At 39.2% G+C, this 24,121-nt stretch overlaps 1 protein-coding gene across 2 annotated transcripts in view; it reads right to left on the bottom strand.

Annotated features, from left to right (window-relative positions):
• The window catches only part of Tti1 (Telo2 interacting protein 1), a 160,561-nt gene that overhangs the window by 96,592 nt on the left and 39,848 nt on the right, over positions 1 to 24,121 (bottom strand). The gene's annotated exons all lie outside the window — the stretch shown is intronic.

The raw sequence follows: 24,121 nt of genomic DNA, 5'->3' as shown, positions 1-24,121 counted from the left end.
CATCAATGTATAATGGAGCTGAAAAATCATCAATGACTGTCTCAGTTTCTGGCATTTTCTTTGCAAGAATATTTAATGTACTCTATTCTTCTTATCAGGATGGGAAAATCAGATAGAAGTATATGTTTCAGCAAATAGCTAAAGAAGAGGCAGTAAGCAGGTTAAGCAGGTTCAGGATATGGAAAGAGAATGGATGGCAAATCGTTCTATGTACGCTATTTTACACCTAACCTTGTAAAACCTTCAATTATTATGTTTAATACATTAATACATTTAGTACATTTATTAAATGCTCTAAGTATGCCTAACATATGATTTTCCTGTAAATATGTATAGTAAATTTGTATAACCTCAAAATCTGTTCAGCCAAAAACTGTAGAAAACTCTAATATTTATATATTGGGTATGTCCCACTATCAATCTGATACACATGGAGATATCTGGAAACTTATCATGATGTTTTATTATCCAGATATGTGTGGAAGCTTTAAGAATTATGTAGACTTCTCCAGTAAGGGTTTTGTATTGTAGTCGAATATTCCAGTTTGGTCACACTGGAGTACTCCAACCGACTGGTCAGTCGATCGATAGTTCCTTGTATGTTGTACATAATTAGAGTATTGCAAGAGCATTTCCAGACGTTGGAGATTTCTAGATGATCCCTCGAACGGTGTATATATATTGAGCTGGTGTCTGAGAGGCCGGTAGTTAGTCTTGCCTTGTGATGGTGAACTGAATAATCAGTGTGAGGACTTGTTGATACCTGTACTTGTCACAATTGACTGTAAATTGCTTTAGTGTGTTTCTCTTAATAGTATTGCAGTGTTGCTTATAATTGTGTATAATTGTGTAGTTGTTAAGTGAACTGAGTAGGAACTGTGTGCAGTTAAAGAACAGACTCAGTGACAATGTGATTTTTCAATCAAGAAGTGGAACTTATCTCGTGTGATATTTATTTACACCAAATAAAATGAGACTGAGAATGATAAAATGGCAACCATGACAGGATTCTTGGAAACTCGAAAATGAAGATCGACCAGATGACCGTAGCGATTTTATGCAAAGTGCTGGCATCCCAAGGCTTGCCCACAGCAGGAAGCAAAGCGGACTTGCAAGCGAGGCTACGCCAGGATATATTGGACAACAAGGAGGACCCAGACAGTTTCGACTTCGAAAACACCTCGGAGGAAGAAGCTAACGACCCGGTAAGAGCTAATTCTTTAGTCAAAAATTTCAAAGAAAGTATTTCAAAAATTAAGATAAAATAATGAACTTAGAATCAGCCATGGATAAAGTAGTAAACCATATGCACATTTTGGAAAATAAAGTCGAGGAAAAGCCTGGAGAAATCGAGTGAGAATCTAATGATTTTAAAACTGAGGTAGACCAGAAATTTACGAAGTCTGAATTGAAGGTTGGTAATACAATTTTAACCCTTGAAAAGAAAATTGTTACAGACAGTAACCAAGCTGGCATGAGTAAGGATCTTCCCTTTGGGATACATGTCAATTATAGATTAATTAAAGAAAACCTACCCGAATTTCATGGCAGGCTCTAAGAGTGTCCTAAAACGTTTCTGAAAACATCCGAGTCCCTAATTTGTAGGACAAATATACCTACAGAAATCTACTAGTAGATTGTCAGTCAACAACTAAAACGGTCAGCAGGGGTTTGGTGGAAGAATATAAAGGTCTCAGTCTTGACTGGGAAGAATCCAAGAAATAATTCGTCCAGAGGTTCGACTCAGCGGCTCTCCAAACTTCTATTCAAAAAAAAAAAAAAAAAAAATCCTAACTGAGACACAACCCAGTGGAATGAGTGTGGGAGCTTTCATGATTTAAAAACTTCAACTCTTTAAGAGAGTCCACAAGGGAGAAGACAATGACACGAGAGTCCCTTATATAATTGAACTGTTCCATGATAAGGTTCTATCGCTTGTTAAGGTGGTACAGCCACAAACGTTTGAAGATCTCCGTCACATCGTAGCTAAACTAGATGAAGAGACAAGTTACCGTACCACAAAAATAAAGACTTCAACTAAGGATTAATCCCGGGAATGCTACAGATGAGGGCAGACCGGGCATTTAAAAGACCACTCCCTGGAAAAACTCAATTGGGACTGTTTGAGTCGGGGCAGAGACGGTTCCAAAAGAATAACGAAGCCCCCCAAAAAATACACTTGCTAAAAAGTGAATGTATTGGTCAAATTTATAGTGATGATTGACATAATCCACCCCATCCAGCCATTGATTTGACGATTAATGACAAACTTTTTGTTACTATCCTTGACACTCAGGCTTCACACTCATTTGCGAACATGAATGTGGCAAAATTAATAAAACCTCTTCGTCCTGATAAGATGGCGAATGTCAAGGGATGCAGTCCTTGGCATAGATTACAAGATTGAGGGTTATACTTTTCTTCAGATGAAATGCTCCAATGAAGTAACAGAGAGATGAAAGTTGTCAAGGATTTGATACCGTACCTGATATAATTTGTCGTATCCTAGGAGATGGAGAGGCTGGGCACTAGGATTCAAATATCAGATTGACCTTGATAGAAAACACTTTCTGACACCATTAAATTCTTACTCTAATTTATTTAAACAGATTATCAAGTATACCCTTTTCAATAATACTACAGCACACCTGTAATTATTCTTCTCTCAACATTACTTTTAAAGTAATCAGTTTATCAGTCTTTGACTTCTATGGAGAATACACACACTTCCACAGTTCACTATACAATACTTATTAATTCCTTTCAGTCTTTAAGGTCTCTTAACTAGTTGATAATTATCTCGGGTTTTGAAGCTTCTCTCTTCTTGCTTCTTTCTTGAATCCTCGTTGTAGATTTTCTCTGAATCTTCCCTAATGGTTTCAGGACTCGAACGCAGAACTCTAAGGTGAACGCGAACTGAAGCTACTGTCTCCTTTGAACACTCAGGGAGTTCTCTATATACTGTCTCTGTACTTTACCCTGTGGGACACTGCTAACCAGTTCTACTGCTTGACAGTCTTAATTGCTGCCTAATTTGTGTAACTTCTTATACTGCTGATGGCAAACTCAACTGCTGCCTGATCTGACTAACTCCATACACTGCTATCTTCACTAACTTTATTCTACAGAGTCTACTCTCTGCCAAGTGACCTAGTGACTGTCCCTTCCTGAGAGAACACTCCTTTCCAAGTTACCAGAATGCCTGATCAGAATGACGACCAAACATGACCAAGAGTCTCCCTTGTCACACCTCTTTATCACTTCTCCAAGTTTCTAGAACAAGTCATCCCCTACTACTATGTTCCCTCACATCAATGATCTGTTAGCTTCCTATTGGTTACTTCAAGTGTGGTCCCATCCTCTCCTGCATCTACGTGTGTCTGGTGACCTTCCACAGATTCCTTCTAGAAGGAATGATTGCACCATCTTATTTTACAACCACAATGTGCGTTCTTATTTTACAGGGCACCTTGCTACGTGACTAACAACAGGCTTGCTTTTCCTGGTTCACGCAATTTGAGCCTCTAACTATGACCTTCTAGTGTGTTTACTTCTTTCTCTGACAAATATTCTGATTGCACAAGTTTGCTTCACTCTCCGGCTCCAAGTTGAGACTAGCTTTAAGAAATGCTTTTAATTATAATTGTAATTCTGCACTTATTCACTACACTGATAATTGATTTACTTTTAATTACTCCTTCCACTGATTTTGCTTTACCACCTCTTTATATGATAGACTTAAATTACTCATGATTATTAGGGATTTCTGACTGGGAGGTCATGGATTGAACCCCATTCGAAGTGCTCGCTCCATAATTTCCCACGGAAGGACGTGTTGCGAATCGGCACTCGCGACAAATTTTAGGACATGACTTTTTACCCAAACATAGGTTAGTGATGGATTATACAGCCAACGGAATATTCTTTGGTAATAAAAGCAGAATTAGGTTGGCATAGTTAGAAAATAAAGCCTTTGAGTCTGAAACTTTGGAAACCAATGTTTTGGCCAAAATAAAAACAGGGCTGTTAGGGTTGGAAGAGAAGAAAGATCTTGAGAAATTATTGAGCAGGTTTCCTGAGGTTATTACAGATAGAATTTGATTTACCACAACAGTAAAACAAAATAATTCACAAAGATAACGCTCCAATAAAAAAAAAGACCTTGCCCACTTAACCCAGATAAACAAAAATTTGTAATAGAAAAAGTTCAAGGAAATGGAGAACCAAGGACTGATTGAACCTTCAGTATCAGGATGGGCTTATTATTTATTTATCATATGATGTGCACAGATAGATTATATAAATAAGTATACAATATATACACAATATATACAAGCAGAAGCCTATAGTTCCAAATCAAGTCCATTGATCCATATTAAGGCCTCCTCAGTTGCATTATGAATGTCCTCCAAAGAACCTTGAAATGCTCTCTGTGGACACTCGGCAATTATGTGGTGGATGGTCTGTGAGGTAGCTCCACAATCACACCCAGAAGACTTCTGCCAGCCCCATTTATAAAGAGTATAGCCGCATCTTCCTTGATTGACTCTTATCCTGTTTAGAGTCCTGGGTAGATGGAATCCGGGAGGTTGAACATGAGGTAGAGTCACAAGATCTTGATTGGGAACAGAAGACTGCTGCCAATGGTGTAACCAGGCGTTCGTGATGGAGAACCCAGATTCTTCCAGTGTAAGTGCAGTGCGCCAGGGTGGAGATCTAGACTTAAGTCGTGGAGGGGCAGGTTGAGTAATATCCTGGTGAACGGGGAGGTTGGAGTCCAGGCTGGTCTTCTTCCACAGTTTTAGAAGAGCTTCAGACCTTCTTAAGCAAGGCGGTGGAATATTACTGAGTGTAGGCAGCCAGGCCACGTTTGTAGAGCGAATACAACCAGTTATGATGCGCATTGCTTGATTTAGTTGAGCATCAATCTTCGCAGTATGAGCACTGTTCAGCCAAGTTGAAGCGCAGTATTCGGCAACTGAATAGCAAAGAGCTAGAGCAGTAGATCTCAACACTTGGTTGTTTGCACCCCAGGATGTGCCGGCTAATTTTTGAAGAATATTATTCCGACTTTTGATCTTGGCGGCTGTGTTGTTAATATGATGTTTATATGTTAGGGATCTGTCTAATGTGACACCTAAGTATTTTGGGAAGGGACAGTGTTGTAAGGATTGATTTCTGAATGTTATTGTAGGCTTGTAGTTGGCAAATTTATTTCTGAGATGAAACACAGATGCGACAGTCTTTTGGAGATTTGGACGGAGGCACCACTTTTGGAAGTATGTATCTAGTTTTTTTTAGATCTGCTGTAAGAATTTGTTCAGCTTCTGGAAAACTTGGTGTTTGGCTAACCAGTAGTATATCATCTGCGTAAATAAATTTCCTGGACTTAGTTGCTGGTAAGTCAGCAGTATAGAGGTTGAAAAGTAAGGGTGCCAGAACAGATCCTTGTGGAAGTCCATCATTCAGTTTGTAGGTTTTGCTTACTGCATCATCCGAGAAGATCTGAAAGTTTCTGTTGCTAATCATATTGCCAATAAGATTTGTAAGCTTGAAACAGGGGATGGCAGAGATAAGTTTTAGCAGGAGCCCTTCTCGCCAAACAGTATCATAGGCTGCTGATAAGTCTAAGAAGACAGCCATACTAATCTTCCGATTCTCAAATCCATTTTCAATATGAGAGGTCAATGCAAAAATTTGGTCAGCGCAATTTCTTCCAGGTCTGAAGCCAGCTTGTTCTGTGGGAAGGAGATTATTGATGGTTTCTGAGATCCTATTGTATATTAGTCTTTCCAGGAGCTTCAGAGTAACACTTAGCAGTGCAATGGGTCTGTAGCTTTCTACTCTCAGAGGGTCCTTGTTGGGTTTCAAGATCGATATTACTTTGGTCTTCTTGAATAGTGAAGGAAGGTTACCTGTCTCCAAAATATTGGAGAAGAATTTGGTGAGCCAAGTGATTGTTGCAGGTCCAAGATGTTGCAGGAATTCAGGATAGATGCCATCTATACCTGCTGCTTTCCCGGATTTTATGTTCTTGATACCTTCTAGGGTTTCCTCTCTTGTGAAAGGACAAGAGAATTGGGATGATTGTTGTTTTGCTAATTGCTTTTTATATTTCAGTGCTGACCGGATTTCCCTTACAACTTGTTTATCTCTATTGATCTTTGAGATAGAGATCATGTGTTTGGCTAGATCATTAATGTTAACACTCAGTTTCTGTCTACCAGCTAGCTTTGATGAGTCAAGCTTTCTAATGAGAGACCAAGCCTTTCTACTTGAGTGGGTAAAATCAAGAGATGACACAGTGTCGTTCCAAATTTGTTTTCTATTGTCATTCAGTGATTGAATAAGTTTTGTGGCTGTTTCATTGTTGCCATTTTCCTCAAATTCCTTAAGAAGGCTCTCACTCTCTGCAGTCCATCCAGGAATATATTCCTTACGGCATCCTCTTGGAATGCAGCGCCGAGCAGCACCTTTTATAACTCCAACAAATCTGTCATAGTTATTAAAGGTAGGCTTAATCCATCTTATATTTGCATCAGTTTGTGATTTAAATTTTTTCCAATTAGCTTTTTTAAAGTTCCATTTAGGTTTCGGATAAGATCGAATGACAGGAATATACATGCCAATTTGGAGTATGACAGGCCGGTGTTGACTATGAGGGAAACTGTTGAGAACTGAGCGAAGTATCTGGTTAGGAGAGTTTGGGGATTGGGTTATGAAGGAAAGGTCTGGAGTATATTCCTTACCCCATCAGGTGGAGAAGAAGGTTCCTTTTTCTTTAGCATCGTAGATTAGTTTAAGATTTTCCATGTCCATCCAGTCAACAATTGCCTCCCCATTTAGATCATTTTGTTGATAGCCCCAACATGTGTGATGACTGTTGAAGTCTCCTATGATTACGGTTGGGTGTTGTAAGGATGGTAGAGGAGGAGTAGGCCACGTTGTGTTTGGTGGCTTATATACGTTCATTATTGTTAGATTATTGATTTTAATTGTGATGGTGAAAATGTCATCACTTGAGCTACAGTCGACTACTGAGTAGTTAGTAATATTGTTTCTCACATAGGTAGCTAAGCCATACATCTCGTGATTATTGTGAGCCACTAATTTGAAGCTACTCTAATAGTACTACCTAAAAAGAAAAATCGTGACTACCAACTTTGTGTAAATATACGTCAGGTAAACAACAAGTAAATATCAGATGATTATCTTCAAAACCTAATATAACACGTGAGTGGGGCAAAAGCCTTCAGTACCCTAGATCTTAATTCTGGCTACTTGCAAGTGGAAGTTGAAGAAGAGTCTCAACCTATGACTGCTTTTTCCACACCAAGAGGACTAAATTAATTCTAAGGCATCCACCCTTAAGCCTCCAGCCAGAACCAAAATAAGCCTCGGTGGCTCCAGCAACCCTCAAAATAGCTGGGATAAGCTGAAGGAAGTGTTCATCACGATATGCCCCTAAGATGAGATGTCAAGGGAAACAAAAAGAAGAGTTTAGAGAATGCATTGAAGAAATCATCAAGACACATTCCAGAATCAGGAAACACTCATAGTTGGTGCAGATTTGAATGGGAGAGTTAGACAAAGGAGGAATGAGTACTATGGAGAATATGGAGGCTTTAGATATGGAGAGAGAAATACTGAAATGAGCAGACTGGTAGAAATGGAGTGAAGTTTTTACCTCACCTTTGTGAATATCATCTTCAAGAAGAAGAGCAAGTACCCAATTAACACTTTCAACACTATAACGGGCGTGATTTTCTCGTGTGTTTATATCCAGCTGCACGTATCACGTACGGTTCCCGTCCCTTGGTAGGAGGTAATAGTTCATCTAGTGACCACTAGAATGCAGCAGTTATCGGGAATTTTGAACTGAAACGATAAACAGTGTATTTTCTCCTTGCCGTGACCTCTACCGAAGCACTCGGTGTGCTGCGCGCCCCAAATCTGTCATGCTGTCAGCTGTGTTACTGTGTAAACATGTCTTCACGCCAGCTCAATGATAATGATATTTTGGATATTTTATCGGGAGAAGCGGGTTCAGAGATGGATGAAAGTGATGACGACTCTGCTTACGAACTGGATAATATATCAAGCGATAGTTCAGGTAAGATTTTTATTTATTACGTCACTTTGGAACGTAAGTGTTTAGCTGTATTATTTTACTCCGAATACAAACGATAGAAATACTTCGCCTACAGAAATTTGGGTTTATTTTTTTCGTTTAGATGAAGAGACGCAGGCTGATGATTCACCTGTGCCGGGAACATCTGCTAGATCATCTGAACCTGATGATGAATGGTCCGAAACAGATGATCAACCACAGCTACCTGTCTTCCAGTCGGCATCTGGTTTTACTCAGTTTTGCGTGGGGAGTGACGAAATGGATTGTTTCAGTAATTTTTTTTAGTGACGATGTGATCAAAAATATAAAAACAGGAACTAACAGATATGCAGGTACGACAATTGCGGCAATGAAACGTCAGGGCAAACTGAAGGAAAATTCCATGTCGCACCGGTGGTCTACAGTAAAACTTCACGAAATTTATTGGCTTTTTGCAACAATTTTGCATGTGTGTGTGGTGAAGCTACCCAAACTTAGTGATTATTGGTCTACTGATCCCTTTTATCAGACAGGATTTGCCAGTCGATTGTTGAGTCGTGATAGATTTTCCGGAATTTTATTTATGTTGCACCTAAATGACAATGCCACCTTCATCAAGAAGGGGGAACCTAATCATGACCCACTACATAAACTCAGGCCTTTCTTTGATTTTTTTGGTGCACAAATGCATTGCCAGTTTTCAGCCGTATAAGAACCTAACAACAGATGAGGCTATATGTCCCTTCTGAGGTCGAGTAGAGTTTAGGGTTTATATGAATAATAAGCCCAATAAGTACGGTATGAAAATGTATGTACTTTGCGATCCAGCAACAGGCTACGTACTGAATTGTGAAATATATACGGGATCCGCAGGGAACGTTGACAACAGCATTCAGGCTCTTGTAGATAGATTATGCTCACAGTTTTTCAGTAAGGGCCACTGTATTTATATGGACAGGTACTATACTAGCCCCTCCCTACTGAATATGCTGTGGCAAAAAAAAAAAAAAAAAAAAAAAAAAAAAAAAAAAAAAAAAAAAAAAAAAAAAAAAAAAAAACCTGGCTGTTGGAACTGTCATGAAAAACAGGAAGGTTTTACCACCAACGTTCAAGACAAAGAAATTGAAGAAGGACGAGATGATATTTTTGAGGAAAGGGCACCTTCTTGCTGTGAAGTGGAAGAGCAAGAGGAATGTTTTATGCCTTTCAACAAAACATAAGGCTTCCACTACACTAGTTTCTGGTAGATCGAAGGGTGGTGTCGTACAGATACTAAAGCCTGATGTAGTCATCGATTACAATATAAATAAAACTAGTGTTGATAGAGCAGATCAACTGAACAGTTATTACCCATTTGCACGGAAGACAATGAAATGGTGGAAAAAGCTCTTCTTCCATTCGTTCCTTATGTCTGTTGTGAATGGTTTCATTCTATATACAGAGACCTCAAAATCAAAGATATCTCTTGTGGATTACATGAGTGATCAGTTCGCGGTTAGCAGCTAAAGGAGGAGGAGACATCTCAAGGCTGGAACCTACTCCAGCCCCCAGTGTTGACAGGACTTTTGTTCGCCATTTTCCAGAAAAGGTTCTTCCAACGAACAATAAAGTGAATACTACTCGTTATTGCAAGGTATGCTCAGACAAGGGCAAGAAGGAAAGTGGTAAGCGCATAAGAAAAGAGTAGATGGTGGTGCAAGGAGTGCAAAGTAGGACTGTGTATAGTCCAATGTTTTCAGGACTACCATACGAAAACAAACTATTCCTAAATAGGTAAATATTTTATTCCACTGCATTTGTGTTTATTTGTGGCCTAAGTATATGCATTAAATGATTATTTTTTACTGTTTGAGCAAGCTTATTGGTATAACCTCAATGTAAAAAAAAATTTCTGTACTATTTTCTTCATGTTTTTCATAAGACTAGTATAATTAAATTACTTCAGATATTCACTTGTTGATTAACATCTTCATTTTGGATGGTTGACACCTTCATACAGTACAAAAATCAGGCATGTAATATATTTCGCTGTTCCATAATAACATGTTAAAAATTAGCAAAAAGACACAGTTCACAGCCAGGATCCATGTTAAAATATGGTAGTGTTGAAAGTGTTAACTATTCAGGAGGAGTTATTGTTAGTTAAATGGAAAGTCTATTTTAAATGTAAAAACCTGCAGGTTACCCATTACAGCAAAGAGATCTAGGGGAAGGCAGAGGCTAAGGTGGAGGAATATAGTTGAGAAGCAATGAAAAAAGGACTGAAAGAATGTACTCCAATATACCAGTAAATTACACAAATTAACTACAGAAAATCTGTTGCAACTACATAAATTAAGTAGACATGAAATAGAAGAATTCATGATCATTCTAGAATTTGTTCTTAACAGTAACTATTTCTCTTTTAATAACATGTGTCAGCAAAAATGACTCTGAATGGGAGCTCCCGCCTCTGGAATCATAGCAGAAAGAAACTGAAAATAATTACGACTAATACTTTCTTGACCTCACAGCACTAAAAAATAATAACTACATTACAAGAAATAAAATTCATGTTTAGCCCGTACTGTCAACCTGAATAACAGTTATGGTACTTCTAGGAGAATTCCACACCTAGAATACAAATTAAATTTATTCCTTTCACAATAACATTAAATCATGACACATGTTACATCCTCATTGGAAACTATCTTCAGCCTTTAACTTCAAAAAACAAAAAGAGAACAAGGATATATACGAAGGTCGATCAAATATAAACGGGATTTTTGTTCCTGAACATCAACAGTTGGTAGGACTGTCCCCATGCTTCTGCAATGCTTAGATGGGACCTTTAGGAGTGGGGTGAGCGTGCTGTTGGATATTTCCCGCCGTTTCATCAGTAACGCTCACGATGTCAGAGCAACAGGTGCACCCCTCCACTGCGCAATACATAATTATAAATTTTCATGCTCGTGAAGGAGTTACAGCGGCGGACAATTGCCAGATATTGACTGCACAGTTCAGTGATCAAACACTGTCAAGGACGCGTGTGTTCGCCTGGCATGAAAAGTTCAAGGAGGGATGAGAACGTGTGGAAAATCAGCAACACAATCGCCGTCCTCGTATTTTTCGATCGGCAAGGCAAATTGCTGATTGAATTTTTGCATGGGCAACACATAATCAATGCCGCTTACTACTGCGAGCTGTCGAACAATGCAAGGGTTGCACATCACTGCAAAAGACGAAACCAACCGATTCGACAGATCATACCCCTGATATAGATGTTGATTCCCATAGGGAACCTGAAATATTTATCCCGAACGAGTAAATTTATAATACCAATATAAATGGTCCATTTTTTGGACATTATAAACTTTCCACCTAATTCATTCCTGGTTGCCAGCATTTTGCCCCAGTGTGCTAAGTTGGGCTCATCAGTTGGTAAATAGCACACCCACCAAGGCACACGGCTAGTGCACACCATGGAGGCTATTGGGTAGGCTAACTGGAGCCACCGGCAGTGCCAATGCACTATGAGAGACTTTGTCTCATTACCAAAAATTGATGCCTGCCTGGCCATCAGATGATACAGATGTTGATTCCCATAGGGAACCTGAAATATTTGACCCGAATGAGTAAATTTATAATACCAATATAAATGGTCCGTTACTGGACATTATAAATTTTACAGCTAACTCATTCCTGGTTGCCAGCGTTTCGCCCCAGCGTGCTAAGTAAATAGCACCCCACCAAGACGCATGGCTAGTGCATATTATGGAGGCCACTGCAAAGACTACTTGGAGCCACCAGCAGTGCCAATGCACTATGAGAGACTTTGTCTGATTACCAAAAGTTGATGCCTGCCTGGTCATCAGATGATACAAATGTGATTCCCATAGCGAACCTGAAATATTTGTCCCGAATGAGTATATTTATAATACCATAATGTCCGTTATTGAACATTATAAATTTTCCAGCTAACTCATTCCTGGTTGCCAGCGTTACGCCCCAGTGTGCTAAGTTGGGTTCATCAGTTGGTAATGAGTTAGCTGAAAATTTATAATGTCCAATAATGGACCATTTATACTGGTATTAGGTCATCCTCCTCCACAACAACCTGCGGCCCCATACTGCAGCTCTGTCTCCAAGCTACAGGAAATGCACTGGACTACACTTGATCATCCTCATTACAGCCCAGACTTATCGCCCTGCTATTTCCATTTGTTCAGAACGCTTAAAGAAGCTCTAGGACGGCAATGATTTGAAGATAACGAGAGTGTGGAAGACTTGGTGCGCAACTGGCTGGTGAGAAGACCCTGTTCTTTTTTACGATGAGGGTATCAATAAGCTGCCCATATGATGGGACAAATGCATTTCCTAAGCAGGAAACTATGTGGAAAAATAAATTGTATTTTTATTGCTAGTGGCTTTATGTCGCACTGACACAGATAGGTCTTATGGCGATGATGGGATAGGAAAGGGCTAGGAGTTTGAAGGAAGCGGCCATGGCCTTAATTAAGGTACAGCCCCAGCACTTGCCTGGTGTGAAAATGGGAAACCACGGAAAACCATCTTCAGGGCGGCCGACAGTGGGATTCAAACCCACTATATCCCGGATGCAAGCTCACAGCTGCGGACCCTTAACCACACGGCCAACTTGCCCGGTAAAATAAAATTGTAATTGCCTTCTGTTTTTCAATAAATGAATTTAAATAAAAAATAAAATCCTGTTTATATTTGATTCCCCCTCATTTCAAAACTTTGAAAGACTCTAAATAATTCTTGGTATCTGATCCTGTCTATGTACTCTAGGTTGTTCGTTATTTTCCGAATTCAAAATTTCTGAACACTCACCCTCCAAGTTTGTTCAAATGACTCTTAAAATATACCTATACAAAATTTTGTTGAGATCGGAGCATTCTAACCCATGCCGACTTAAGCACAAAGTCGCATGAAGAAAAAGTGCGGAGTTGCCATCCAGTGCTGAGTCAGGCCTGACCCTATCCGTATGTGCATTGTTATCCACCATGTCACACAGGTTTTTGGGTCGCTAATCTAACAATGTTACATCAATTACGCAGTGCCAGGGAACATGTATTTATATAAAACACCAAATAACTGGACACAAATCACCATCAAATAAACAAGTGCTTGAAGTTTTATTTTATAACATGCGGGGGGGGGAGGGTAAAATTAACTGTCAGTGTACGTGCTGATCTTGTAGTTTATGAGTGTATGATATTTCGGGAGAAAGTAAGAATTCCAACAAGAGCTTATGAGCATTGTTCACCAAAACTTATTAACTTGTATTCAGTGGAGAAAAAAAAAAAAATGCAATCAAGTGTGAAGATATTTTTAAGCATCATGAAGAGGAGTTTAGAAATAATTTGGACAATTTGTTTAATATTGCGCATCAACAAATGAGGAAGTTGGAAGGAGAAGAAGACAGGACGTTTTTACTTTGGCAGAGAGAACCAGGACGTAAAGGCTACGTTGCACGAGTAGACAAAAAAGTTGCAGATAAAGAAGAAAGAGTAAGGTAAGGAAAATTACATCTCCTAATTCAATCTTATCTTCATTTCAGTGAAAACAATAGACTACCGTGTGTCAACTAAAAACAGGGATCTGTTCTCTTTCCTGAAGATGGCCACTAGATTTATTCAAGAATGTCCTTCAACATGGACGAGCAAAACTTCATATTTAGAAGCTAAAATGATAGTTATGGAGTTGAAAGCTGTGAATGACTCTGCTGAAAGGGGTGTTAAATTAATGCAAGATTTTCATGGACTACTGACTGTACAAAGGGCACTAGGAAAGTTTTGCAATGTGAGTGAACACTTTAGACTTTTTCAAAATAAATTCCACCACACTCAATTCACTTCTCCATACGTCGAAACCAGTCACTGAACCAACTCTGCCACTTTTCTTCGGTAACATTTTCACTATCTTGATCCCATGCTCCCAGAAACTCCCTGCCGGATGCAAAACACCGCCCTTTCAGCTTCATTTTCACTTCTGGGAAGAATGTGAAGTCACATGGGGCAAGATCAGGACTGTATGGAGGGTGATCAAGCACAGTCAACCCTGATCTGGCAAGAAAATCCATTGTTACATTAGCACGATGTGCTGGAGCATTTAAAGATAAAAATTTCATTGTTCCGTATTGAAATTATTGATGTTAAAAATTAAATAATTGAAAAGGAGGTTCAACCTATTCAATACTTAAAAGAAAGAAATGTAGTAATTACATTCTTATTTAAATGGGACCGGTTTCGACCTTAGTCCAGGTCATCATCAGCCGTAAAAACATGTACAATGTTTATGAATATTGGAGGTCAGTTTCACACTCTAATAGGCACAAAGACATGACACCACATTCTGTCATGCACAAAGTCACAACACTATCAACTAATATACGAAGATCAAAAATAACTTGAAGTCGCAGACGAATAGATTTGTAGTAGAAAGCCGCCAGCTCCTGGTGATCAGCGCGGCACATTCAAGGTCATGCGCTGCGGTCGAACGCCAAAGTAGAGTGGAGAATGTTTTGAAGGTCCAGAATTTGTCACAGTTGCGGGAAGTTAAATACGTATATAAAAATATACGACGCAGCATGACCTTGAATGTGCCGCGCTGATCACCAGGAGCTGGCGGCTTTCTACTACAAATCTATTCGTCTGCGACTTCAAGTTATTTTTGATCTTCGTATATTAGTTGATAGTGTTGTGACTTTGTGCATGACAGAATGTGGTGTCATGTCTTTGTGCCTATCAGAGTGTGAAACTGACCTCTAATATTCATAAACATTGTACATGTTTTTACGGCTGATGATGACCTGGACTAAGGTCGAAACCGGTCCCATTTAAATAAGAATGTAATTACTACATTTCTTTCTTTTAAGTATTGAATAGGTTGAACCCCCTTTTCAATTATTTAATTTTTAACATGCTGGAGCATTGTCGTGATGCAAGAGCCACGTGTTGAGCTGTGACCTTGGATGGAGCTGCTTGAGAGCCTGGATGACCCGAGGCAGACAAGTCTCACTGTACCACTTCGCAGTAACTGCCCTTTGTGTTTCTAGCACAACCCGAGTTAGGATGCCCCGTTTAGTGAAGAATACTGCAATCGTCCTTTTCTTCACTGACCTTGAAATCGCACAGTCACAGGAGTACCCTCATCTTCAAACAGCCACACCTTGTTCTGGGATTTTGTTGGGACATCGTAATAATAAAGCCAAGTTTCGTCCCCTGTAACGATGCTATTGACGTTACGCGAAGTCCCATTTTCAAACTGTTTTAGCATTTCTTGGCACCATTTTACTCGATGTGCCCTTTGTTCCTCTGAAAGTGAATGGGGCACCCCAAGGAGGACAAACCTTTCTAACATGGAGAGGGTCATGTAAATTTGAATGCATAGCTGGTGCAGGAATGTGGAGGGTCTCTTCTACCTGCTGATATGTCAACCGCCTCTCTTGCTGCAACAATTTCCTCACAGCTTCAATGTTTTCCTCAGTTACTGATTCAGACGGTCGCCCAGAACAAGGATCGTCTTCAACCCCAAAATTACCCCTCTGGAACTCTTTGTACCAGTGGAAAATTGTTGCCCGATGTGGACAGTCTTTCCCCAGCACAGGAGTCATTCCCTCCAGGCACTGGTCAACAGTTAATCCCCAAGCAAAATTGTAGCGGATAGTTGCGCATTATTCACCTTTTAACCACACTGACATCTTAACTTACTTTCAATCCCACTGCTTGGTAACAACTGGTGTGAAGGTCGCACCTTGCTGTCTTCTAGACCGGTTTTCACCCCTCTTTTCATCCATCACCATAACAGGGATGTCCAGCCAACCGTTTTTGCGTATTGCAAAACTTTCCTAGTGCCCTTTGTAGATAAAGAGCAAAAGCAATTTGTGTTGTATTGTGTTCAAGAACATGGTACACTGTATCCAGACTGCAAGAAAGAAACACCAAACAGAAAGTATCAACAAGAATACTAAACACCATAATACAATCTAAAGAGGGAAAATGTATTAAATTTTATTACAAAATTTGATAATAACAGGTGTAGGCTACGTGCCGACACCAGGTTTCACTCTCTCCCTTTCTACTATCATATATCACGTCTCATTAACTCCTCTGGTGAGGTTAGCGTCAGGAAGGGCATCCAGTCATAAAAACCTGCCACGACAGATTTATCTCGCATCACCTCAACCCGACCCTATAGAGAAATGGGACAAGGGGTGGACAAACAAACAACAAACATACAATTAGACAATAAAAATGTATCAATAGCTTTTCCACTAACTTAAAATTACAAAACCTATGCAAATTTCATGCTCAAGTCATCACAGGTTAATACAGTATCCGCCCACTGAGATGAAATTTTGTTTTTGAGTAAATCTGACCCAATAGAAAATACGGTATTTAGAGTATGAGCCCAAAAAACAAGCATTTTTTATTTTTATTTTTGCAAAATAAGGGACACCGTATTGTACTCATATCACTGCCGTCTTACACTAGCCTGGTCAGCCTGTGTGCTGCCTTGAGTTGAACTGCGAACAGCTGAATGCTTGCTTGGAGTAGTGAAGATGTAGAGGGAGAAGTGGGAGGATTGAGGGGAGTGTGAGAGAGGAGCGGGAGTATGTAGGTTGTAAGTACTTGTTGCAGTATTAATGAAAAAATGTTAATGATCTCTTCATGTAAGATGTTGATAGTTTCAGATACAGTGGACACTACTTATTATGATCACTATGGACGCAGATAATTTGATAACATTAACGGACTGATAACAGTAGCCGAAAAGTAAAAATTGATAGGCAATCTGTGTTTATTCATAACCTACATGCACTACAATGAAACACTGATTCATAAACAAGGAAACAGATACTGGTACACAGCACTGCAATACCATTAACTGTTTTCAGCTACGTAAAACAGTCTCTAATTATTGTTTGCTTCTGGTTTTCCCTCAAAAGTCCATTAATATCTAGTGCCTGTCGCATTTCAGCATTTGTTGGTGTTTGTGAAGTTTCGGCAACATCGTCATCATCAGCATCATTATCTTCTGCTCCATGTTCTTCACCTCTCATATCTAATTCTGTGGAAGTAACTGCCTCACATCTTCTGTCTGTTTTGCATCAGTAATGATGCCCTCATCAATGTTCATCCATTCCTGAAATTCCTCTTCTGTTAAGCCTGTTGGACAATGTTTAACATTCTCGTCTACTTCTGGTAACCCTTTTAAAAATCTCCCATGCCGGAAACAGTTCCTTATTGTATGTGCTGAGACATTATCCCATGGCATGGCTAGAAGATGCAGGGCAACGAGAAGGCTGGTTGTTTAGGCAAGGGCACTGTCACTAGTTTTATGCGAGTCCTAAGATTCTTGTGTGCATTTCATGGCAATAATACGCTTTCATGGTGCGATTGATTCCTTGATCGCATGGTTGAATTAATGAAGTTGTATTCGCCGGTAAGAAAACCAAATTGATGTTCTTGAGCTCAAAATATACAATGTGTGCTACATAGTTGTCAACCAGCAAAACTATTTTACGGTCCAGCCTACTATCCCACTTCAGTAGCTATTTTTGAAAATCAGGGCAGTCATCCATGCATTCGAGTTGGAATGATAGTCCATTGGAAACTTATTGATGCCTTTAAAGCAACGTGGGTTCTTACTTTTCCCAATCACTAACAGTCTTTTCTTTTCACCAGACATACTTGCACAACATAAAACTGTTACTCGTTCCTTAGAGATTTTACGGCCTTTAGCACTTTCATATTTGAACTAGTAAGTGTGTTCAGGACAGGTGCGATAATACAGTGCAAGTTTTTGTTTTCTTTTGCTGCCTTAAGAATATTGTCTTGATTTTTCAATAGCTTGCACAGAAGAGGTTGCAAAATTCATAACTCCACAGCAGCATTGCGTTGACTCATTGTAGGTAATTCATCACAACATTATGTAATTGAAAGTTTTTCTTTAATGGTTAAATCTTTAAGTATGCTTTTCACGCTAGCCATCACTGCACTACAACGCTAGAAACTTCATAGTGCGAAAGCTTTAGTAAGACTCGAATGAGTGGTGCTTGGCTAAACTATCACAAGGGAAGAAACAAAAGAGTAACTGTATGCGGGAGGGTTACCACCTGCGCTGACTGGTTTTCTACCGTACACCTACTACAAAAGATGAGACGTGAAAATGGCCCTGAAGACAGGCGCAGTGTAAAAATGGGTTTTTAAGGGTTGGGAGCGTTTTCTTTGTATGCACTCTAATCACATACTTGAGAACGAAATCCTTGAAAACAAATGAGATAACATAAACCGAATTCATGGTCACAATAAACGGAAGATTTTCAATGCTTCAGTATTTGTCCTATGGGACTTCATAAAAGTGATTATATAATACGGCCGATAACATTATCCATGATTACAATAAACAGCGTCCACTGTATTTCGTTCAGATTACCATTCGGATTCTTCCTTTGGTCTATATTGATAAAATCTTCTCAAAGATGTTTCACAGAATACCTTTACTGGTTGTTCAAAGAATGGATAAATCCTGACTGACTGACAAAAATGAATCACTGAAATCAGACATGTGAATACTAATGGCTGAGAATCTATTATGTCTCTTGGCATTAATATGTTCTTGATACCAGGTAAGGAAGCTACGACCAGATTGACCTATATAACTGGCCTGACAATGAGTACACTTCAGCTTGTATATTCCAGATTTCATGAATTATTTTACAAGTTGCTATACGTCGCACCGATACAGATAGGTCTTATGGTGATGACGGGCTAGAAAAGGGCTAGTTGTGGGAAAGAAGCGGTGTTGCCTCAATTAAGGTACATCCCCAGCATTTTTCCTGGTGTGAAAATGGGAAACCATGGAAACCCATCTTCCGGGCTGCCAACAGTGGTATTCAAACCCACTATCTTCCAAATGCAAGCTCACAGCTTTGCGCACCTAACCACATGGCCATGAATTTAGTATTGCTGGTATTAATTAACACTATGGGAATTGTAAAACGTAGTTGAATTACTGTTGACTGTTTTAAATGGTATGCTAAAAAGCTTCCTTTTTTTCTTTTTCGATTCTCTAAGCAGAGTAGATGGAGGTTTATTTATAAACTTATTAATAATTTTATCAACAAAACTTCTTTTGAATCCATTCTTATTACCAATTAAGTAAATTGTATTCAGTTTTTTTAAAGACTTTTTTTCAGATAAAGGAATATTGAGTGCTCTATGAACCAAGCTAAAAATGGATGCTTTCTTCTGGGCTTCAGGATGAAGTGAATCCTGTTTTATTGTATAATCGTTTTTGTAGGTTTTCAAAATATATCAGAGGTAAGTTGATCATTATTTCTACTTATAATAAGTTCTAAGAAATTTAATAAGAGAATCTATTTCATTCAATTGATCTAATACCAAGTTCCTATTTGTGATTTTATGGTCAATTATAGAAAAGAGAGCGTCCACATACCGAGTCCAGAAAAAATCCTTTTCTGTTATTGAATACCTTGGTCCTCTCTAAATGATCAATATAGATTTTGGCTAGAATGCCTGAAGCTGGAGTACCCATGGAAGACCTTCTTGCTGATAAAATGAGTTAATAAATGTAAAATAGTTGTTTGATAATGCAAATCCCAAGATGACCGTGAACTCCTCTGTTTCATGTTGGCTCAATTTACTATGTTTGTAATGTTGTCTTGAACAAGCTTAATAGTTTTTGATACCAGGATATTTAAATACATATTTTTAATGGAAAATGAATGTAATTTATATTGAGGTTGTAATTCTAAGTTCTTAGATACTTTCCAAAAATCTACAGAGTTTTTAATACAATTTTTACTCTTGAAAGTATAGGGCTTTTAAGAAATTATGAATATAATTTGAGGATTCATAAGCCGGACTATTTTTGAAATTAATAATAGGTCTTATGTGAAAGAATTCGTATTTTGCTGAAAATGCAGGTTACTGCCGTAATATCTATTTATAGCATTAATTTTCAATCTGACCTTAAAGGTTTTCAATTATTATAAGATGTACAGGAAAGTGAAAAGAAACGGCATAGAAATCATTCTTTTTATTTTCATGGTGTATATCATCGATTCAAAATTTTGCTGCCTCTATGTATAGTATGAGGTTTACATGAAGGAAAATATCCAAGTACACTACCCATATTTTATTATTTTGCTATCCCCCTATTTTTATGTTACCCGCATTTAGAGTTTTCCCCGCATCCACCGCCATTCCCCACCTCCCCCTCCCCCCCCCTGAAAAACAATGCATCAAGGTTTTTGCTGTACTTAGTTATTTACAAGACATCCCCAAGTACTGAGGCTGGCTTGATGGACACAGTATACTAAAAAAGCATTGGTACACAAAAATAAAGAACTCTTTAAAATGAATTAATCCTAATGCCTTATTACAGCAATGAACATCTTTAAATTTGCCTCTATTTCTTTTCACATCTCCTTTTTCTCTTCATTTATATGTATGCATGTAGGAAGTAAATTCCTTTTAGATTTTTAATTTACTACTATTCACTAGTGATGGGTTGTGCATGGAGTCGTGAGAGTCAAGACGACTGCCTCCGGAACTGACACTTTCTATTGCAGTGTTAACTCCGTTGATGCAAAAAAATCAGCTATCAACTGTTCCCGGAACTGCTTGGATTTATAGTTTAACGTCTCTCCCCTGATAACTTGCGGTATGATAAATACACGAACATTATTAGCCAGCAAACATTAAATATTTTTTCAGACTATCACTGTCAATAGGAGCCTCCGTGGCTCAGGCGGCAGAGCTACGGCCTCTCACCGCTGGGTTCCGTGGTTCAAATCCCGGTCACTCCATGTGAGATTTGTGCTGGACAAAGCGGAAGCAGGACAGGTTTTTCTCCGGGTACTCCGGTTTACGCCGTCATGTTTCATTCCAGCAACTCTCTCTAATATCATTTCATTCCATGTCATTTATGAATCATTGCCCCAGACGAGTGCGACAGGCTTCAGCAGCCGGCATGATTCCTATCCTCGCCGCTACATGGGGCTTAATTCATTCCATTCCTGACCCGGTCGAATGACTGGAAACAGGCTGTGGATTTTAATTTTCATCACTGTTAATGTAGCTCTTTCTTCTTCCTAATAGTCTAATATCGCACTAACACAGTGGAAGTTTTGGCGGTGCAAGGAATAGAAAGGGCTACGATTGGGAAAGAAGCTGCTTTGGCCTTAATTACGGTACAGCCCCATCATTTGCGTGGTGTGAAAATGGCAAAGCATGAAAAACCATCTACTGGGCTGCCAATGAAGGGATTCAAACCCACCATCTCCCAAATTTAAGCTCACAGCTACACACGACCCTAATCGCACGGACAACTCACTCGGTAATGTAGCGTTTTGATGAAGATGATAATATTTTTAAATAATCACCACTATGAACTTCGACATAAAAAAGAAACACCAGTAAGTGCTTGGATTATGATTTTAAACCAAATATTTTACCAATTATTGTGCATCATAATAGCCGGCCCTGCATCAGGGATTTTCACCTGGATCTGAATTCCACTCAGCCAGTGTGAGTTACCTGATGGTGAGGTAGCAGCCCCAGTCTATAAAGCCAAGAAAATGGCCAAGAGAATTAGTCGTGCTGACCATGTGTCGCCTCGTAATCTACATGCCTTCAAGTAGTGCATCGGTTGCTTGGTAGGCCAACGTCCATATGGCTCATTCGCATAACTTAATTTATGGGCTGGAATTCATGGTATTCACTGTCATGACAACAACACTCTCTAAACTGAACACAGCAGTATAATTTATTCAAAACGGTATAGCCTCCAACATGTATGGGAGTCAACAGTGGCAGATTTGTTAAGACTTCATTCACTGTGTTTATTTTTATTGGCTTTATCTACGTTACGATTTTGTTTTTCATGATTTTACCCATGATAGATTTGTTTTCATCTTCCCTGTCTTTTGCCACATTAAATTCATGATTTAACAACGATATATATTTTAAATTTTCCTGATCTTGACAAATGAAGACACGTACTTAAATGCCTAACGTCTCTTATGCAGACACTTCCTGACTTGACTCATCGTATGTAAATTATACCATTATTCTCATGTGTTGTGTATGTTGGGTATTCAGCCCGAAGGCTGGTTGGATCCTCAACAGGTTCACCATTAGCTGTCATAGATGGCCTAGGTGTCACTGAAGAGGTGTACTAGGGAAAAGAGGAGTGAGGTAGTTTCCCGTTGCTTTCCTCACTGAGCCAGAAGTCGCTACTGCACATCAGTCTGCCAAGCCCACTGAAATGCGTGCATCAACCGACTCTATGAGCAATATTTTCATGCCATTCATAGCAGGGACTGGCTGCATAAGGAATGGCATTACTAGCGTCACTCATACCTCAGCCACTTTCATATTGTCAAAGCCAAGGATAAGACTGAGACTGGTCAATGAAAGTAACAATTTTATTCTGGCCCATACCAGAAGACATAGTGCACTGTAAACACTACATCTTGCCAGCAAATAGTCTTTATTAATGATACTTCATTCTAAAACCCTTAAAATCTCACAGGGGAAATGAGCATAAACATGGATACTATTATGGTATTCACATTATGTGCAGGATCAAACCTGCCAACTTGAGTTCAGAAGGCCAGTGCTCTACTGCATGAGCTACTTAGCCTGCCCATCTTGTTACAGCTTCGCAACATAAAATATTCTTTAAACAAGCCACCGGGATTTGAAGACATACCCTCAGAATTACTGACTACCTTAGGAGGAATCAGCATGGCGAGGTTATTCCATTTAGTGTGTAAAATGTATGATACAGGAGAAGTGCCATCCAATTTTCAGCAGAAGGTTATATCTATTCCCAAGGAAGCCGGTGCTGACAAGTGTGAAAACTATCACACCATTAGTTCAGTATATCATGCCTGAAAAATGTTAACACATGTTATCTACAGAAGAATGGAAAGACAAGTTGAAACTGAGTTGGGAGAAGATCAATTTGGCTTCAGAAGAAATGTAGGAACATGTGAAGCAATCCTGACTCCATGTCTGATCTTAGAGGGCCGAATTAAGAAAGACAAGCCCACATACATGGCATTCATAGATCTAGAAAAGACATTCAATAATGTTGACTGGACAAAGCTATTTGAGACTCTGAAGGTGATCGGGATCAGATTCTGAAAAAGGAGAATTATCTAAAATCTGCACAAAAATCAGTCTGCAGTGATAAGAATCGAGGGCTTTGGTGAAGAGGCAGCAATCCAGAAAGGAGTGAGGCAAGGTTGTAGTTTGTCCCCTCTCCTTCTTAATGTTTACATAGAACAGGCAAAAAAGGAAATTAAAGAGGAATTTGTAAAGGCAATCACATTCCAAGGAGAGAAAATCCAAACCCTGAGATTTGCCGATGATATCATTATTTTAATCGACTCCACAAACAATCTGGAGAAATTGACAAATGGTATGGACAGAGTCATGGAGGAGGAGTACAAGATAAAACTAAGTCCAAAACAAAAGTAATGGAGTGCAGTCAAAGTAGATGATGCAGGAATTTTTTTTTTTTTTTTTTTTTTTTTTGCTAGGGGCTTTACGTCGCACCGACACAGGTGGGTCTTATGGCGACGATGGGATAGGAAAGGCCTAGGAGTTGGAAGGAAGCGGCCGTGGCCTTAATTAAGGTACAGCCCCAGCATTTGCCTGGTGTGAAAATGGGAAACCACGGAAAACCATCTTCAGGGCTGCCGATAGTGGGATTCGAACCTACTATCTCCCGGATGCAAGCTCACAGCCGCGCGCCTCTACGCGCATGGCCAACTCGCCCGGTGCAGGAAATATTAGAATAGGAAATGAAGTCTTAAAGGAAGTAAACAAATATTGTTACTTGGGTAGTAAAATAACTAATGATGGTAGATGTAAGGACATAAAATGCAGACTAGCACAAGCAAGGAAGGCCTTTCTTAAGGAAAGAAATTTGTTCACCTCGAACATTGATACAGGAATTAGAAGAATG

This window comes from Anabrus simplex, chromosome 1 (genome assembly GCF_040414725.1).
Source record: "Anabrus simplex isolate iqAnaSimp1 chromosome 1, ASM4041472v1, whole genome shotgun sequence".
NCBI lineage: Eukaryota > Metazoa > Arthropoda > Insecta > Orthoptera > Tettigoniidae > Anabrus > Anabrus simplex.
Note: the sequence above shows the minus strand (reverse complement) of the source record. Positions and strands in the feature narration are given on the sequence as shown.